This window comes from Stylophora pistillata, chromosome 10 (assembly GCF_964205215.1).
Source record: "Stylophora pistillata chromosome 10, jaStyPist1.2, whole genome shotgun sequence".
Lineage (NCBI taxonomy): Eukaryota > Metazoa > Cnidaria > Anthozoa > Scleractinia > Pocilloporidae > Stylophora > Stylophora pistillata.
Window position 1 is genome coordinate 27142931 of NC_142528.1, and position 20841 is coordinate 27163771.

Below are 20841 nucleotides of genomic sequence, written 5' to 3' on the forward strand. Positions count from 1 at the left end.
GTCGCGAATCAATACTCAACATCTACGCGACCAGTATGGTTCTAGAGTACCGTTGCAATTGAACATTGATAGGCAAGTGAGGACAGAATACTGATATAATCTTTCATTTGCTAGAAGCTTAATTTCGAGATGAGAAGCCTTACTAAAACTTAGAGACATTTAGAGGAAATTGTACTATTCCGCGTTATGTCAACGTTTTCCAAAGTAACGCTTGATCTGACGTAGCTCAAAACTACCTTGTCACCCCCTACCGACGCAGCATCACAGTTTCTTGGGAAACTTACCCACTTTATTCATGGCAAATGAAATAAGTTCTCACAATGCACGACTCTACTCTTATCTGAAATTGATACGACTACGAAAACTTTCGTATCAGCATTTGCTTTCCGTGGAAAATTTTTATCCTGCTAATTTCGATCCAATAGGTTTGCGTTAAGTCTTGCATGAGAAGATCCTATTTGTTCGAACAGCTCTACTTACACCTAAAGTAACGGTGGAACGTACCTTCAGTCAAGATCGCGGGAAAGACTGAGGTCAATTTTAAACTCTGTTTTCACTTCGCCATTGCTTCGTCATTCGTTCACTCATTTAAAGGACATTTAAAAGATGTTTTAAATGTCTCTTCCCATGCGCATCTGAAACAAGAAATTATGATAATGCTTATCATGGTGAAAGTGATAAAGAACTTTAAAATTTCACACTGTGTAACAATGGGCATTGTTTAGTAATAGCCTCGTTTGAGTGTTAAAACCTGAGGGTCGGACGTTTGTAAAAACGAGGCAGTTGATGTAACACTTGATGGCAGATATTAAAACGATTCCTTCGCAACTAAGCATGGTGTTAGGAGTGACCGAAACTGTTCGAAAGAAACTTACAATGGCGACGGACAGACAACTGGCAATTGCAAATGCGGGAGCTACTGACAGGATTACACAGCTTAATCCTCCCGCTCAGCTAGACTTCGATACGACAAACTCGGCTGACAGTTGGAAAACAGTTCGGGCCATAACCATTTCTGGATATCGGTTTCGAGCTTTGTGATTGGGTGAGATCAAAACCAAAACAAAGCAAATTTGGCCGAGAGGTACTGGTAACAAGTAGTTCAATTTTTTTTTTTTTTTGGTGGCGGCCATGTTGTAATGTGGTAGTAAGCCGAAACAAAATTTGCTAGTAAGGACTGGACATAAGATATCATTAAAACGATTCACTTATTTCAAACATTTAACGTGCATGCCCTCTACATCCTTGCATTCTGGAAGAGTACAGTGGATTCTTTCCAGCACAAACTCTTTGTAACGCTGTGGTCCTTCCACCCAGAGCGTCGCAGGAATAAAAGCTCCTCCGCCAGCCTGGATGTTACCGTTGGTTCTCCATTGATTTCCCTATTTTGGGTTCACAAGAAAACCAATTATATTAGGTTGAACCAAATAACGCGCACTGATAACAACAGGGACGAGAGAGGTGTGACTTTGCGGAATCGGAATAATTTCATTTCTCTGCAGCAGAGATCGAGGAAAGACAATATCCTGCTTCCCTCCGATTTTTAAATAGGCATGTATCAATTTTCAGTCCAACAAACCTTTTACAAAACAGTAACAATAAGGCAAGAAAACAGTAACTTACCTTGTCGAACCCTGCCGATCTGCTGCCCTTTGACATCTTCTAAAGTGTATGCCTTTCTCTGCGATTGGCTAAACATCTGGACTTCTCGTCGAGCCTCTGGAGTGCGTTCCATTTCTCGTGGAAGGAGACGAGTCGGTGCTTGCGAGTCATACGTGTCAACTAAATGAATGTTACTCCTCAATCGAGCGCTTCGCAACAAGCACCTCCACCCGACTTTTCATCTGAATTTTTCTGTCTCGTCATCGCGACCGCCATCAGTTCTTTGCTCAGTGTGTGTAATTGGTTGTCTTCTGTAATTTTTCATGTTTTCATGGGATATGGCCAGGGAACAAAGTCGCCGACACCCATATTGGTGACGTCATCAAGTATCCAGAAATAGTTATGACCCAGACTGGAAAGATGGAAGCAAGAATTAGAATTGTACATGGATCTGGCGATGAACGGTAGAGAAGAAGCGACGAAAGTAAAGTCATTTCTGTATGTAATCGGCAGTCAAGTAAGAGACATTTATGATACGATAGCCTTCGAAATTCCCGCGTCGGAAAGAACCTTAACGCAGGTGTTGGGAGCTTTCGACGGGCATTGTAATTCGAGAAAAAAATGAAGCTGTTGAAAGTTTCAAGTTTTTCTCCCGTACTCGTGACCCGGGTGAATCACAGGAAAAGTTCGTTACAGCTTTGCGACGATCTGTAACTTCGGTGATCTTAAAGATTGGCTGGTGAGAGACCGGATCATTTGTGGAATCCAAGCCTGGCAGCTTCGGGAAGAACTGCTTAAGATCCCAGATCTTGATTTACAAAGATACCTCAGCGTTTGTAGAGCCGCCGAGTGGTCGAAAATACGGACTGAAACTTTGGAAGAGGGCGAAGCCGTAAACTCATTGAAGGACCAAACGAAGCGCGGCAACGTGTCAGTTAACAAAAGGCATGACAAGTCTACTAACAAAAGGCGCGAAAATGATAATCGGACGCGAGAGATTCCAGTCCTAAAGAAGTACGAAGATGCAAATTCAGTGGTGGAAAATATCTGGGTGCCAAGAAAAGTTGCCCAGCGTTCGGGAAGAGGTGCTCGGCTTGCGGAAGAATGAATCATTTCACTTCTCAATGCCTTTCTAAAACGAGAATAAACGTCGTCGAATCAGAAAGTGAAAGCGAGCCCGATGAATACTGCCTCACGCTCCACTCGGTGGATGAAAGTCAAGTAATTAGGGTTCATGTAGAAAGCGACCTAGAATATGCTAAAAAATTGTTTACGACAACTAACGTCGGAAACACACCAGTTAAGTTTCAACTGGATAGTGGCACGACATGCAATTTGATTCCCGCAAAGTCTCCTAGAACTGAAGTTGAACTGTTTCCCACGCGCAAATTACTCACAATATACAACAATACAATCATGAAACCTCTTAGAACGTGCACTGTAGCAGTAGTTAACTCCAAGAATTCCAAAACGCATCAGATCGAATTTGATGTTATGGACGATGATCAGTCAACACCGATTTTAGGAAATCCAATGATACAGCAGATGGATTGGTCAGGGTGCAACACCAAGATGTTATGACCGTCAATATTGAGGTTCATCGCGCTAGTCAGGGCCCCCTTTCTATGGAAGAAGTCTTAAGGAGTACCCAGATCTGTTTCAAGGCGCTGGAAACTAAAGAGAATGCTAAGCCAGGGGTCCATCCTCCTAGATGAGTACCTTTCGCGCTCAAGGGAAAGCTGAAACGAGAGCTGGAACGGTTTCAGAGTCTTGGGATCACAGAAAGAGTCATAGAGCCTACCCCTTGGGCTTCGAGCATCGTTATCGTGCAAAAACCTAATGGACAGATTCGTGTTTGCCTGGACCCTAAGGACCTCAACAAAGTTTTTGGGAGGAGCCACTTCCCAACCCCGACAGTTGAAGACATTCTACCTGAGCTTGCCAAGGCTAAAGTGTGGACGCAAAGAACGGTTTCTCGCACGTTGAACTTGACGATGACAGTTCACGCTTAACAACGTTCAATTCTCCCTTTGGAAAATTTTGTTGGCGTCGCTTGCCCTTTGGTCTTTGTTCTGCCCCGGAGGAGTTTCACCGAAGGCTTAACCACGCCGGCACTTGACGGCCTAACAGGTGTATTAACCATTCATGATGATATCTTGATTTTTGGCGAGGGGACCACGCTAAAAGAAGCACTGACAGATCATAAAAACAATTTCCAATCCTTAATGCGGAGGTGCCGGGAGCAGAACATTAAATTAAACCATTGTTGTGAGGTGAATTGGAAGTTGTTGTTTTGAGACTTTTCTTGTTAAGCCTTTTGTTTTGTTAAGCCTTGCCTGGTGCGCCTACGTGTTGTTTTGGTAGATTTATATTTTTTTGAATAAAGGCTGATAGTTTCGAAAGAAACTGTTTGGGGCTGCGTCGGTGGGAGTAACGAAATAATTTGGATATATCAACAAAGCTGAAGTGGTAAATTGGCCACCGTAATGATTACAAAAGCTGACGTTTCGAGTGTTAGCCCTTCGTCGGAGCGAATAGAGGAATTGTGGGTTGTGTGTGCTTTTAAAGGCAGAGAATGGAGCTACGTTATTGGTGGGAACATAGCAACGAGAAAAACAAGAATAAATTAGTGGAATGAAAAGCGTTCGTTGATCCCTGTGGGATTTAGACTGCCGGTTTGAAAGATGAGCTTTTGTTCAAGATTTTTACGGCTTTCCGTGCTACCTAAGTGTAAGGAAAGACCGCAGATTGCCAGATGTTGCTTAGAATGATTAGGTAAATTAAAATGTCTAGCGACTGGTTTCGATGTGTCCTTGCCATTCCTTTCCACGTCTCGAAGGTGTTCTCGGAATCGGTCACCTAGTCTTCTGCCTGTTTCGCCGATTTATATCTTTTTGCAATAAGTGCAAGTTATGCAATAGATTACATTGGCGGAGGTGCACGTGAAGTGATCGGTGATCTTAATGTATCTTTTAGGTCCCGATATTTTTTATCAGTGTTGTGAATGAAAGGACACGTTTTGCATCGTGCACGAGCGCATTTAAAAGTGCCTAGTTAGTAATTAGTCTGAAAAGAACTTTTGACCAAAAATTTGCCTATGTTTTTGTCGCGTTTGAATGAAATGAGCGGAGGCTGAGAAAAGATAGTGCTTGTCTCTGGATCGTTTTGAAGTAATTTAAAGTTTTTAAGAATGATGGATTTAACTGAGTGGTTGTGAGGGTGAAACGTGAGAGTGAATGGAATGCGGTCGGAATCTTCCTTATTCGACGTTTGTAGTGTTGAATGTCGGTCAATAAGTTGGGCGCGGTGGTAACCCGCTTGAACGACACAAACAGGGTAACCACGTTTTTTGAAAAACTGACACATTGACTCTGATTTGTGGTGGAAATCAGAGTCATCACTGCATAAACGACGAAGTATTTTTTTGGCTCAGCTCACGGATTTCCTTGTTCCCGTGTTAGACATTTAGACAATTAGACAGTTTCACAGGTGGTCGTGTTTGCGTTGGTAAAGCTGAGCTTGAGTTCTACCCCCACTGAAGTTCCTGTTAGTGTGCGCAATTCCCGTGCGCAGCAGTTAGCGTTCAGTTGGTTTGTGTGCGCAATTCCTGTGCGCAGCTGTTAACGTTCAATTGGTTCCTTGGCGCTCGACAAGTGCTTCGGTGAGGGCCAACCAGTTTCCCTCTTTTTGCAAAATAAACGGATACACTGTGGAAACTCTCACGGTCAGCTAACCCAAACATGCATACGGTTTTCCTACTTAAAGCGTTAGTACTTCTCGCATGATTATTAGATGCGTAGAACATTAGATGCACAGGGCATTAGATGCATAGAGCGTCGCTGTAGTAGCTCTCGAGAAGAGAATAGAAGAGGAAGAGTACAGAGTCTTGGCACCTCTCGTTAATTCGGCCGAGCGAGCTGTAAAACCCCCCAGCACCACGACAAGGTGAATCTGCGACTCAAAGAAGTCCCATTCATATGATTTCAGAGAGGGGTTATCATGCAGATCCCGCAAAAAGGGGTTTTCATGCAGATCCCGCAAAAGTTAAGGCAGTGTTTGAAATACCTACGCCAACTGTTGTGGCCAGTGTATGAAGGTTTATTGGATTCACAAATTATCTGAGCAAGTTCTTGCCTCGACTAAGTGATGCATTGGAGCCACTCCGTAAGCTCACTTGACCAGATGTGGAATGGTTCTGGACCGACATACATGACAGTGCTGTCCGACCAGCGAAGCTGCTGGTCACAAAGGCACCTGTCCTCAAATTTTTGGACTGAACAGAGAGCCTCACCTTACAGTGCGATGCATCAGATAAAGGGACCTGGATGCAATCCTACTTCAGAAGGGTCAGCCGATTGCCTATGCGAGTCGTGCGCTAACCGACGCAGTCTCGGTACGCCCAGATTGAGAAGGAGCTTGTGGCTGTTGTTTTCGGTTTGAAAAGGTTTCGTACTTACACTTACGGTAGAGAGGTGATTGTGGAATCAGACCACAAGCCTCAGGAAGTTATTTTCAAGAAGCCACTGCATCGAGCTCCGAAGAGGCTTCAGCGCATGCTCATGCGAGTTTAGTTGTACTACGTCAGCCTTGGTTACAAGAAGGGCTCCACCATATATCTGGCTGACACCCTAAGTCGAGCTTATTTACCCTACGATGGAAGCCAGGATGTCGCTTCAGAGATTGAGAACATCAACATGACGCAGCACATCCGTTTGAAGCCGAGTACGCTTCAAGAAATTAAAGACCACACGCAGAAGGATAACAGCCTTGTGGAACTAATTAAAGTCATCGAGGCTGGTTGGCCTGAAACTAAAGGAGAGTTGTCTCATCTGGTGTTGCCTTTCTTTGACGTTCGTGACGAGTTGAGCGTCTGCGATGGCATTGTCATTAGAGGAGAAAGAGTGGTGGTCCCAAAGTCGCAGCGCCGAGACATGTTGTATCGTCTACATTATGCTCATAGTGGAGTTGTAAGCACCCTTTGCTAGCTAGAGAAAGCATATACTGGCCTGGAATGAGCGGTGAAATCAAGCAGTTTATTGAAATGTGTGATGTCTGTAGGGCATTTGACAGGAAGCAGCCTGAGCAGACTCTCATTACTCATGAAGTGCCCGACCGGCCATGGGCGAAAGTCGGAGTTGACTTGTTCACTTACAGGGGTCGGAACTATCTCATTTGTGTTGACTACTATTCTTTGCTCTAGGAAATCGATTCCCTTCATAAAACTACTTCGGCGGCGGTAGTTAGGCTTAGCCACAAGTTGCTCGGCAACTTTTCGGCAACTTTTGAGATTTTCGGCAACTTTTTAGCATTTTGGCAACTTTTGGAATTTTCGGCAACTTTGGGCTTTTTGAGGTTCTTTCAAGCCACTTTCTTCACGTTTTGAGCCACATTGGTCAGTTTTCGATACACATTTATTCAATTTATTCTAAAATACAATAATTAGGGCTCCCCCATGGGTTGATTTTTGTGATGCCTTATCACGAGGTCAGCGGTATCACGTTGCACGTTTTTCAAGATGGCGGACAATTACACTGACTATTTGTTGATCAAGTGAAATGGAAAGAACCTCTGATATTATCATTAGACTTTGACAAATAAAGTTTTGATAAGAAGCAGTGCGAATTTTTAATCTTTAACACCCAAAAAAGGTACGTAAAGCAGAAAAATTTTGGCAACTTTTCGGCAACTTTTCGGAAATTCAGCAACTTTTTGAAAACAATAGCAACTTTTTGGCAACTTTTAGACACTTTTATCGGCATTTTTTTTGGGATTCATCTGTAACTTGTGGCTAGGCCTAGCGGTAGAATAGAAGTTAAAGTCGCACTTTGCAAGGCATGGAATCCTAGAGACAACGGACAACGGTCCTCAGTTTACCTCAACTGAATTTAAGGAATTTAGCCGCCAGTGGAACCTTGTGCATGTAACGAGTTCGCCAGCCTATTGGCAAAGCGATGAAAAGGTAGAAGCGGCTGTTAACTCAGCTAAAAATGTTATGAGGAAGTCCAGAAGAGCCAGTACAGATCGATATCTCGCTCTCCTCGAAAACAGAAACACGCCCAGTCAGGGATTAGGCACCAGTCCAGTGTAGCGGTTGATGTCAAGGCGCACAAGAGCACTACTACCCATCATTCCTAAGCTTCTCAGGTCAGTTGTTCAGCCCAAGATCCATTAGAAGCTTCTTGCTAAGAAAGAACGACAAGTCCTTGCTTACAATAGGGGGGCTAAGGATCTGGGAGACTTAGAAGTGGATATACAGTGTGACTGGTGCCGCCTGGAAATTCGAGTAAAGAAGCTGTGAAAACAAAGGTTGAAAGGTGTGTTGGAACTCGGTCCTTCGAGGTGGCTACCGAAGATGAAGACAGATATCGTCGAAATCGTCGTCACCTGAGGAAAAAAAAGGAGGCCTGCTGGAGTTCAAGACCTGGTTTACTGGCTGAAGAAGGCGTTTAGCAATTGGATCAACAGTCGATATCCTTACCTGAACAAGCAGACTGGTCATGAGCTCTCCGCGCCGTGTATGCGGACAACCGTACCCAGTGGTCAAGGGGATGCGACCAATGAGCATGCGATGGCATCTCGACAACCGGAGCCACTTGTTCAGCTTATTGGGTTACCTGTGCAAGGCCCAACAACGCGATCAGGCAGTTGTTAAGGTGGCTGGTACCAGTTTTCATCATTTTGATGGTTTATAACTTTGAAAGAATACAACAAAAAGACTGACTAAGGCCAGTTGAACACTTTTACAGGGTTGAATTATATAATCATTGGTTATTCAAAAATAGGTGTCATTTCGTCACTGGCAGTTTCCATGGCAACGCTTTCATGGGCTTATTCAGACGCATTTTTTAGCTTGTGGCTTAAATAACTCAAAAACTAACTCAGTGACCTCGTGTTTTTTTTCAGTGATTGCTTTTGGCACTTGAAAAGGAAAATGCACAAAGATTTTTAAAAAATTCTACCGAGCGGAATTTCAGAAAATCTAGAAAAAAGGCAATTTTGATACATCGCAAATTTCCTTCCGTAGAATTTTCTAGTTTTTTTTTCTGATTCCTTTCGACGTTATTATCATATTGGAACAATAAAAAGAAGGGGTCACCGGACTTTTTTTCATGCACTAGCTTTCGTGAGTTTACCAATTTCCACGCGCGTTCTAGCACATTTAAATATCTGGATTATATAAGATCGACATTTGCTCATGATCTGTTATAGCTACCGCTGACAAATGCGCATGCTCGCGCGAGCGCCTACGATCAGATGTTTACATACGTAAATTCGCCTTTTCTGCTAAGAAATCATTAAACAGCTGTCAAAGACAGCCTCCCGGGCTCATCTTAAAAATCCTACACACAACTTCTGGCTACATCATATTATTTTCCTTGAAGTTTCAAAGTCTTCTTTCACTTAATTAAGGTAGGTTATCCTTCACTTGAGTCGTTCTTTTTTCGCCGTCGAAAGATTTCAAATCTGCTGAATATTTCTTTAAGATATAAAGTGAAGCAACCTTTACATCTGCGAAAATCGTCTTCTTTATCTTAGTTTCTTTCTCCTGCATTCATAGTGGCCACTCAACACATCAAATACACGCTCTTAGGTAAACTTCTCACAAAAGTAGAAAAAATTCCACGCGCCGCCATCTTTGTTTTGAATTTTCATCTTTTGATCTCGCGCTTCTTTCGCACGTTTCTCTCGCGCGCGTCACGCAAGAGTGACCTGTTCCCCGCGCGAGGAAACTGGTACGAGCCACCTTAAAATGCCAGCTTATTCAAAGGATTATGTTACTGGGAAGTAACCAGCATCGAAGCTTTCTACGCTTCACAAACTTTGAACAGTTAAACTTATCAACGTTGTTTGTTTGTTTGTTTGTTTTGTTTTGTTGCTTTGTTTTTCTTGTTTGTCTTTGTTTAATTTGTTTTCTTTTTTTATAAGGAAAAGGATGTAGCAATAGGCATTGTTTAGTAGTAGCCTCGTTTGAGATTTAAAACTTAGGGGACAGACGTTTGTAGAAACGAGGCAGTTGATGTAACGCTTTAAAACGATTCCTTCGCAACTAAACACACCGTGCAAGATGACGTCATTAATTTATTCGATTCACCAAAGCGAGGCTTGGTGGCGATACTAATTTACCGGGTGGATCTGTGCCGACAAACGTTTGCCTCGTCGAAGAAATAACAGCAAGTAAACCACCAGCTAAACGAAAACCTTTAAATGAAGAGCCAAAGCTTCGAAAGCGTGTACGCGTGTACACGTGGTGCCTTTACGCAAACTATAGATATTCTCCCGCTTAGCGCAAAATGTAGCAAAATTGGAAGATGACTCAGTCACAGAATCTGAAGTGGAAGTTTTAAGAAGGAAAGTGAAGGAATTGGGGTTGAGCTTTGAAAATGAGGCTATTCGAAGGAAAGGAGCAGAATCTACTGCAGAGGCGAAACGATTCCCAGTAAGAGATTTGAGTAAAGAAGAGAAAGTGTTCAAGTGCTAAACTGGTTTAGTGCCACAATGGTTTAAAAAAAAAAAAACAGTTTTATTGTCTGCTGAAAAAAAAATTATGTCAAAAGCGCGAAAAAGTTATCTCCGCTTCAACATTCCGAACATTCCAGGGAACAAAAGAAATGTTGAACGGATGTTGAAGCAAAGTTTAAAGTGCACCTACACCCAAAAAATTTTTTTCGCTTAACGATATAAGCTTATTTTTTGGAGTATTTCTGTGCACAAATTTTTTAATTTGCTCAAATCTTTAATTTTCTATGCCCAGTCAAAATACGGAAAATCGGCCGCCATCTTGCCCCACGACCGAGTTTAAAGAAGAATGGCTCTAGCGGGTAATGTGACGTCAAATCGAGAACACGAAAGTCTGCATCTCACACATTTTCACTTGTTTGGGAAGATTGTCGTCGATATTGTCCAAAATATGCCGACTAGGTGTGTTGTATGAAGATTGTATGAAGCACGATACCCTCTTGCAAATTTCGCACATTGCTACATCCTTCTACAACACACTTAGTCGGCATATTTTCGGACAATTATCGACTACAACCTTCCCAAACAAGAGAAAATGTGTGAAAAGCAGACTTTCGTGTTCTCGATTTGACGTCACATTACCCACTAGAGCCATTCCTCTTTAAACTCGGTCGTGGGGCAAGATGGCGGCCGATTTTCCGTATTTTGACTGGGCATAGAAAATTAAAGATCTGAGCAAATAAAAAAATTTTTGCGCAGAAATACTCAAAAAAATAAGCTTACTTCGTTAAGCGAAAAAAATTTTTTGGGTATAGGTGCACTTTAAAGGCTTTTAAACTCTTTCAACACGGTGGAAAGGGGGTAACAAACGCTTTTAACACGGTGACCAATTAGAAAGCCTTTGTTACTTTGGCCACCACACACGTTTTTATAATCTGTACTTTATTTTAATCTGTAATCATTTGTTGCAACTTTACTTTTCTATCTATGTTAATTTTATGCAAATAGTGTGAAATAAATGAACCAATGAACCAACAAAATCGAAAGGATGTTGAAGCAAATGTTGAAGCCTTTTGCTAGGGCCTTTACTCTTTACCGTTTACTGTTATCATGCAATCACAATTGTGAGCGCGAATAAAACAACATAAAACAAGTTGATCTTCTTGACCCTATTTCCTCTTTTGTTTTGGTGAGTTGCAAACAGGCCGTTGTTATGGTATTTGCCGTGTTAAAATCTTTATTAGGTTACCAATTTAAGTCAAATTTCCCTCTAGAATGAATTTATAACCAAATGCAGTGAGGTTTCTGGGGAGTCAAAAGTTACTCCTTTTAACGTGTTTGTACTTTTACAGCGAAGCGATTTGTTAGGCTACGCGGATTTATCCCACGCATTTTCTGCGTGGAGTGAGCGAGTGTTCTCGCATAAGCTTTGAAGCAGTGGAAAATGGACATTGCCCTACTTGATTTTTAGATTAGCGATTTGATTACCTGCAAAAAATTCCTCCAAAGAAAGCATTTCTCAGGGTTTGTCGTTGATAAGCAACTGATAGAAGCCATCGGCTGTAAGTTTTTATTTTACGACATTAGGAAGCTGCGCCGGGGCTTGCTGTCTAACTTTGCATAAAGTGAGAGCGGCGAGCTTCCCTCTCAGTTCAGCGTACAAATGTACATCAGTATGTAACCGTCAGTGACGTACTGCCGCTCTGGAGGGTTATAAATAAATAAGAAACAACATCAGGAAATGATGAATAGGAGAATAAATACGGCGAATAACGAATATTTTAACGCATCAAAATATTACATTAAGGTGGTTGGTACTAGTTTCCTTGCGCGGGGAACAGGTCACTCTTTCATCACGCGCGAGAGAAACGTGCGAAAGAAGCGTGAGATTAAAAGACGAAAATTCAAAACAAAGATGGCGGCGCGAGACTTTTTTCTACTTTTGTAAGAAGTTTACCAAACGGCGTGTATTTGATGTGTTGAACGGTCACTGCGTATGCAGGAGACAGAAACGAAGATAAAGAACATGATTCTCGGAGACAGAAAGGTTGCTTCACATCTAAACGAAATATCCAACCCGAAATCTTGCGACCGCGAAAAAAAGAGAACTCAAGTGAAGGATAATCTGCCTGAAGTAGAAGACTGTGAAACTTCAAGGAAAATAATACAACATAGCCAGAAGTTGTGAGTAGGTCCTTTAAGATGAGCCCGGGAGGCTGTCTTTGACGGCTATTGAATGATTTTCTGGGTCATCCGCGGTGTAAAAACCTGACGAGGTTTTCTTTGTTTCATGAGGTATTGTTTTGCTGTACGCTATTGTTTATAATGTTTTGCTGTCTTTGTTTTACGTCACTCGTGAGCTTCACAGGTTTTTACACCGAGGATGCGCCGATTTTCCAAGCACAGCAAACGTCTGAAAACATCAGATCTTAGGTGCTCACGCGAACACACGCGATAGTCAGCGGTAGCTATAACAGATCAAGAGCAAATGTCGATCTCATAGAATCCAGATTTTTAAATGCGCGAGAACGCGCGTGGAAATTGCTAAACTCACGAAAGCTATTGCATGAAAACAAGTCCGGCGAACCCTTCTTTTTATTGTTCCAATATGATAATGACGTTGAAAGGAATCGTCAGAGAAAAAACTAGTAAATTCTAAGGAAGGACATTTGCGATGCGTGAAAATTGCCTATTTTCTGGATTTTCTGAAATTCCGCTTTGTGGAATTTTTTTTAAAGTCTTTGTGCATTTTCCTTTTCAAGTGCCTAAAGCAATCACTAAGAAAAATTACGGGGTCACCGAGTTAGTTTTCAAGTTATTTGAACCATAAGTTAAAAAATGCGTCTGAATAATCCTTCGAAAGTGTTGCCATGGAAACTGGTAGTGACGAAATGACACTTACTTTCGGATAGCCAATGATTATATATTCTAACCCTGTAAAAGTGTTCAACTGGCCTTGGTCAGACTTTTTGTTGGATTCTTTCAAAGTTACAAACCATCAAAAAGATGAAAACTGGTACCAGCTACCTAAAACATTAATCACAGGATGTATCTATGGATGTATTGACCGCACAGTATTGTGATGTTACAACTGCTAATGTTCTGGCTAGTTTTTGTGACCCTTTTTATAGAGCATGCGATGTACTGTAATTATATTTGAAAAAACTCTATACTCTAAAAATAAGAACCCGTTAAGAGATTTACGCCCAGGATGGTTCTTATGTGAAGAGTACTAACTGGGAAATTTTACCCTACGCAGGTTTTGACTGTACTTTTAAAACTGTCACTTCACGCGGAAATCCTAGAAAATGACATCAAAGTGGGTTTATTTGGAACCTAAAGACTGGTTCACTAGTTGAAAGATTCTTCGAAATCTAGAGCTGTTCAGTCGTGGCAAAGGGCTCGAATAATTCGATTCGAAAGACCTTTACACCGTTTGACGGTTAATACTGAGCTGCTCTTTTAACACTTGATTGCCTAACTCTAAGCCGGTTAACATCTGACGGTTCAACACTAACGAGAATCTATTTTCATAAGTGTCCTTGTTCCACTCATGCAATCTCTCCTCCGAAAAAGTGGAATAACTCGAGTCGTCTCTTTGAAAACAGTAGTTGTTATAAAAGAAAAAAAGTGCACACGAGGCGCCTGCTGGGAATTAAAAACCCAAAGATCTAATATCAGCATCAAAATTAGTTGACACATCATGTTTGAAGAGTTCCACTTTATGTGAAGAATAACAATCCTGTTTCTACCACATTCAAAATCATGAACAGACTCTCCTCTCCCATTCAGTGTTAAAAGTTCACGGAATCAAGATACAACAGTGTTTTTTGGGGAGGGGAGGGGGAGGGGGCAAAATGCTTGACTTGACGAGGACGAAAAAAGTAAACTTGAAGTGGTATGGGGTTGAAAAGGTCATAAGGTGAATAAGTTCATCGCGGATTTCTTGAAAGAGTGACCTTTATTGCCATGAGAATTTAAAGAACAAATCCTTTTCAAGGCAAAGGTAGCGCGGCCCTTTTTTTAAGAGAGAAGTTTAAGCACATTGGAAATGGTACGCAGTCCTCAAAAAACAAGCTCTCCATTCCGCTCAACAAACGATTGCGTACCTATTGGGTAGGTTCCCTTCATTACGCGCGGGTAAATGTTGTCGATACAAAAATCATTTTTACCGTCAAACCTTTAAGAGACAAGGAAGATATCGTACCTATGATCTCGATCAAACACCCCCACCGTTCATTTAAACCTAAGTAATTTTGGTTTTATCAACCGAATTGATAATGTAAATTGGCCACCGTAAAAGAGTTTCGACGGAAGTTTACGTTTCGAACGTCAGCGCCTTGTCCTAGCGAATTAATTTAGAGCGAATTGCATTTAACCTTAGCCTGGTGGAGCAGTAGGGTGAAGCGAGGACGGTTTTTAATTGGAACCCGGCCTTATTTGACGCATTGTAATTTTCCGTCATTTTTCAGGTTAATATTTTATTTTGCATCCTAAGATACCGAGACGAATGGCTAGTACCTTCGTCCAGCCGCGGCAAACTATCGCTGGGTCTTTTCAAATGGCTATTACGGTCAAACTTACAGCTATTTCATGTATCATGCGTTTCGTATGTTACGAGCAATATTTGCTAAAAAAAAAAAAACAACAACAAACAAATAAAGAAACAAACTACACTAAACTAAGCTAAAACAACTACATTTAAGACACTTAGCGGAATATTATATGACAGACAAACCGCTGACCACCTTTACTCTTTGAGTGAGCGGCTATACAACATTCGTTTTAGCGGATTCATGTGAAATCTCAAGGCTAATACTCAGGCAAGTAAGGAGAAGCGGAATTACAAACGAAAACGGCACAAGATGAGTAATACTTCATGAAAATGTTTTACTCGCTTTGACCTCAGACCATAATTGTCTGCGCAAGTGGATCACAAGGATTCGTCCATTACTCCCGCGGCGGGAAAATTGAATACAGTATCGAAGCCGAGCAAGCGTCGTCAATAAACAACTTAGATTTCAGACGCAACCTGAAAAATAATGAAACTACTTTTTGCGCATTTTTACCTTGAGTGATCAGACGAAATTCTCTCATTTTAAGGCTGCTGTGTTTTGCTACGAACAAAAAATCGAGAACGCGCGCTTGGGAACATAAAAACGGGATTTCCATCATAGGTGACTCAAAGAAGTTTGCGCTAGAATCTTTGATATCAATATTAATGCATATGTAAGTCTATTGCATGGTCACGTAGGCTAATGATTGATGATTAAAGCTAAATGAGTAATAACTCATGCTTGTTTCTATCGTCCAGTTCTCTTTGCCACCGTCTGGAACTCTCTACGATGGTTGTGATCAATTCATTCACAGATTCCTTCAATCCACCAGGCCGACCAAAGGCGGTTTACCTGTATGACTGGCTGGCAAAAAGTCAAAGAAACACTGCATTTGTTGCTAGGACCAACACATAGAGTGGTAGATCACTTAGCGAGACTACAAAAACATAGCATGAGTCACGCAAGTCACGCTTCCTGGGGTTCCTGCGGGCGTCCATAACTTGGAGGTCTTGCTGCGACCCTGCCAAGTAAATTAGAACAAAGTAGGTGGAAAATTAAACCAATTGCAATGTGACCCGTGGAAGCACCAAAGGAATTACAATAAGATGAATGACAGCTTCATGCCACACAATAGTTCATTAAAAAGCCTATTATCTGGGCGCCTTTTACATTCTTTTGGTTAGACTTCAGGTAAGTCATACTTCAAGCAAATAATTGAGTCAGGAATTGGCATTTTACCACTCGTTATCCTCTGAGGTGCGTTCGGTTCTACACCATCGGACTCAATTTTCACCTCGCAGACATTGATCGAGCACATAATTATAATTTGCACATACGCGATCACACCTTAAATAACGCTTGCGACACATTTATTGTTAGGAAAACTCAATTAAGTTAAACAGATACATGGATCTTTTAACATCTTAGAAGACATCAACGCACTTCTAAACTATTACCTTACACTCTCGCAAACTCGTCTTATTTTGCAGCTAGAGTCGCGCAGACATGGACCAAAGACCGGTGAGCAGTTAATACACGCAAAACCAACCCAAGTAATTGAGCGATGAACTCCCCTCTATTGTTGCCGAGCCACTCTCCTAACTACAAAATCGTTGTTTGCCACACGAGATCAAAATACCTGTTTATAAGGATCACTTGTTGTTTACTGAGCAAAATCTAAGCACTAAGTGAAAGTTGGAAATTCTTTCAAAAGCGGTTACAGTTAAGCGGGAGCAGCAATAATGTATCTTCTAACCTATTGTACTTTCTACGACACCTTGAATACTGCAAATAATACCCATTACCAACACTAGAATACTGTTATTATTGCAAGTGTTTTTATTTACTGATTGAAACACGTAGCACATCATTCTTGATTAAATAGTACTTGTTTCTAAATTCAGACTTTTAAATTGTTGCTGATCAAGGTTATAGTTGTTTTGTTTCGTTCTTGCAATTCGAGTTGAAAAGTCATCAGTCTTAATATTTTAAAATAGTTAGACTACGACGAGAGACAATTCTACCTATGCACTAAGAAGTCCAAGAAAATTAAATATTAGATTTACAATATGTAAAGAGCAATTATGATAACAAATGTTCTCAAATTCAGCTACTTTTGTTGTCCTAATTTCATTTCAGCGAAATCAAGGCGGATCGCCAAATGCGTAAGTAAATATCCTTTACTGCTTTCCTATTTACACGTACAGAAGTAGTTACTCGCGATCCACTTTCTCAGTTGCTCGAATTTATGCACATAGAAGCAGAGAGTGAGCTTTTAGTTCAAGAGTTATTGCACCCCCTTTCATCCCGAACAAATAGTTATCTTCAATTCAGTTGACCTTCTTAATTTAAATTTTGGTCGCCAGGGCGAGTGAAAAATATTTTTGGCGACCAAAATTTTGACAAAAGTCGCCAATTAGCGACCAACAGATTTGACAAGGAAAGACAACCTATCGATCCTTGGTTGAATTATCAGTGTACAATAACGCATAAACCTAAACTAAATGAGTATTGATCATTTTATATAACGTGCAGCATTTAACACTAACGTTCAACTTTGTTAATATTCATCTGTGTTGCCAAAGTATTAAATGTTTTGGGTAAAAAAAAAAAAAAATCTTTGCAACTATCTAATCATTTATCTATTTATACACGACCCACAAGCTACAAAGCTTAAATCCTTTTTGTGTTTTAATAAAGGAAATTATCATTATTATTATTATTATTATTAGACACCAATACACTGACCCAGTCAGGACTAAAAACTACAGCTCTAGACTCAGAGTTCAGAAGCATTGTACACTCAATCATGACATGTACGTTCACCTACAAAAAATATTTACCAACAAATCCTTCAAACATTTTTGTTTGTGTGTGAATTGTCTGAATGCGTCATGTGAGAGAAGGTATCCATGCTAAACTTGGGAACATCTAGTGATATTCCCCAAGTCTGAAACCTTACATAGGTTACATATTGGGTTAATTGACCACTCCCCGTAAGGGACTTTCAGGGCCAACACCCGGCACCCATCCATTTCTTGTTATAGAAAGGTAGCAAATTCTCCTCGTTATTTTATGACCACGAGTATTGGTCCGGCCAGGGCTCGAACCCTCGACCTCCTGCACGACCCAATCCTGCGCTCTAACCAACTGAGCAATATTCTATGCACCAAGATTCAATATAATGAATCTTCATTGAAATTGTAATCAAAGATGACAGAGCCCTTTCAAGCTTTGCTCTTGCAAATTATTTTGCCTCTGGGTACAAACTAAGTCCAAAAACATACATTTGAGCATAACTTCACACCAAATGGTTTTGCTTAGTGATGTAACATAATTATAAAATTAAGCACAGGGGTTGGGGGAGAAGTCCTGCATTTTTCCAGGTGTGTGGTGTGTTCATTCAAGGAGCAGCCTGTTTGAGGATTCAAGGAAATTATTTCATGCTTTTTTTTAAAGCCAAATTACCACCAAATCTAATTCTACAGCTAATTTGTTGCTGACATAGAATTCCATTTAAGAAAAATTTGACACATTCCACATAACTTGCATTTGTAGAGTAAATAAGCTCTAGCTTCATATGAGTAAACTATAGCTATAAGAAAGCTTATGCTGTTAAATCATTAATCTAAGACTTTTAATTTTGAGAACAGTAATGTACATGGTAATTAAACTTACTGTGTCCTTCATGATCTGCATTCCTCTAGGCCTATTAGGGATGATTTGGTCTGGTGGATTACATCTCATGAAGCAATTTTGCATCTAGATGAGGTAAACACTGAAAAACAAGGATTAATTGTCTCAAAAGATATCATGAATAACCCTTATCACTCCCAAAATCTCATTAGTAGTTCTTCTTACTGTCTGCCATACAACTCTTTTGATGTTGGTTTGGAGAATTTGGTATTGAATCAACTAATAATCCCCTATTTGATACGAGTGAGTGAGAGTAACAATAGAATTCTGATCTTGACCCAAATTGACTCACTGGTTCCCTGTGCTACTTATTCTTTGTTCTGGATTACTACAGAAAACAGTAAACATCTCAAATAAATTTGAGGATTGTGCATGAAAAAACAAAGTTTTTCCTTGCAGAAATAACTTGAAAGGTGTGATCAGCATCATAAAAACTTAAGAAAAATGTTTTTCTTCAAAGAAGGAGTAGTTTACCATTTGAATCAGAAAATCATGCCAAGTGGATCTGAAGATATAACTGTTTTCAGTTCTTAATAACTCATTTTCCTGCCTATATAAAGAATGTGTTTTCACTCCGGTCCTCTTCCCATCATCGTCGTGGCAACTGCGTTCTTTCATTAAGTAAACCTAAAAAACTACCTATGGTCTCAACTTAAGATTAAGAATTTGTAAATAGTATTTTCTTTTCTTTACTTTTGTGTGTTTATCATCATTATTATTATTACTATTAACATTATTTTAAATAGATATATTTATATATCACTTTTTTATGTAGTCTCAGCTCAAAGATATCAGCTTGTTAGCTACTCTAAAATTTGAGTATAATCAAGTTTTTGTTATGTGTTATGTTATGTTATGTTATGTTACTAGTACTTGCCACAGAAGCTATGTCTCTGGGTAACTAAGAGAATCAAGCAACACCCTTGGCCTTTCCATCTTGACCTGTACAGTGTTTTAAAGTGATAGACTGCACCACAAATAATTGTAGAGAAAATTAAACATCTAAGGAAAAGAATACACAAACTAATATATTAAGAACAAAGGAAAATGTTAGTTATTTCACATGACCATAAGCATTGAAAAACCATAGCTTAGATCTTAATCAAGCATGTATGTCTAAATTCATGTTTCATTCTCCATTTACAGCCAACCAATGATGGTGAAAAAAACCTAAGGTATGTGCATGGAAAAGAAGAAAATCTGACTTCATTTCACATACATGCAGGGTACACATCCCAACTGAACTGTGCAGCAACTAATTCGTAATTCTTCAGAGTAAAACAATCGACTCTCTGAAATTGTATTGAGAGGTAACCGCTGTGTGTTTAATTTTCAAGTACTTGCATGCAATAACCGCCCAGTTAGCCCAATGGATAGTGCACTGGACTGTTGTGTGGGAGGTCAAGGGTTCAAGCCCCGGCCGGACCAACACTCAAGATCTTAAAATAATTAAGAAGAATTTGCTACCTTTCTATAACATCAAGAAATGGTTAGATATTCTAGTCTTCTTGGATAGGGATGAATAAATGGAGGTCCCGTCTCCTGCAGGGTTGGAGGTAGGAGACGTTAATTTCCTGCGCATGAGATTACAGTGTGATGGATGTCCTTCTCTGGGGTGGGATGATGGGTAAAAAGGGGTTCGATGTCAATTGAGACGAAAGTCCTGTTACTTTCTACTGCCATTCCTGTGGTGAATGAATTAAATTCTAAATTCCAAAAATTCTAAAATCATGAACCATGGTCTCTTTACAAGGACACCTATAATAGTGGTAATGAAAATTCAAGAGGCAGGATGTTTTGCCACAAAAAAACAATTTGGAAGTCAATTTATGGTGACATGTTATAATTGGCTATTCACTCTTTGGCAGGCTAATGAATTCAGTTTTCAGTTTGCAATATGTTTCTGTAAATGACTCACATGCCTTTTGATATTTCACAAAAATTATTTTTTTCGAAGAAACTGTAGCTAAAATAGTAATACTTGGATTGACATGCGAAAAAAAAATTGACCCTCAAAAGGTGTGCCATATCCTTAAGGAATCTACAACATACACAATCTACACGATGCAAGGAAAGAAAAGGGATAAACTTGACAGGGTACACATGCTGCCTCTCAATTTTCTGTTAAGTCATTGATACATCCTGATAAATGCCCATCAACTCTTTTGTCTACATCAAGTTATCAACTGTTGAGGAATTTATTCACTAATCTTAAATTTTTCTTCTCATTTCAACTGAACCCTGAAAACAAATGTACAACATCAGGAAAATAATTATGAACTGGCTGTCAAAAAGATGCAAGGTAGGACATGGCTATGATATGAATCAATATCATCATTCAAACATGTAGTTTATGCACATGTGATGTCTAAAGAAATACTACACTTTTTAAATTCATATGGCTCAATGATTCACCTTCCAATCAAAAACAAAACTGAAGATTCTTCACTTTTACAGCTGCCATGTTTTTAACACCCAACATTAATATATTACGTATGATTAATATATTTTAAGTTTAATTCATGTTGTG

At 40.1% G+C, this 20841-nt stretch overlaps 2 protein-coding genes and 1 long non-coding RNA gene across 6 annotated transcripts in view; all 3 read right to left on the bottom strand.

Annotated features, from left to right (window-relative positions):
* The window catches only part of LOC148722458 (uncharacterized), a 61502-nt gene extending 60523 nt beyond the window's left edge, over window positions 1-979 (bottom strand). For all 4 annotated transcript variants that reach the window (XM_088737103.1, XM_088737106.1, XM_088737092.1 and 1 more), the window contains exons 1-2: window positions 876-979; window positions 505-635 (exon numbers count right to left, since the gene is read on the bottom strand). The gene's annotated coding sequence lies outside the window, so the exon portion shown is untranslated. The remainder of the gene's footprint in view (window positions 1-504; window positions 636-875) is intronic.
* Window positions 980-1079: 100 nt separating this feature from the next.
* On the bottom strand, window positions 1080-2155 carry LOC148722463 (uncharacterized). The gene is made up of 2 exons (XR_015992826.1): window positions 1624-2155; window positions 1080-1382 (listed from the first exon to the last, which is right to left on the bottom strand). It is a non-coding gene; the product is annotated as an uncharacterized LOC148722463 (long non-coding RNA).
* Window positions 2156-14001: 11846 nt separating this feature from the next.
* The window catches only part of LOC111323313 (uncharacterized), a 41636-nt gene continuing 34796 nt past the window's right edge, over window positions 14002-20841 (bottom strand). The window contains exons 3-4 of the mRNA XM_088734876.1: window positions 18294-18393; window positions 14002-15636 (exon numbers count right to left, since the gene is read on the bottom strand). The gene's annotated coding sequence lies outside the window, so the exon portion shown is untranslated. The remainder of the gene's footprint in view (window positions 15637-18293; window positions 18394-20841) is intronic.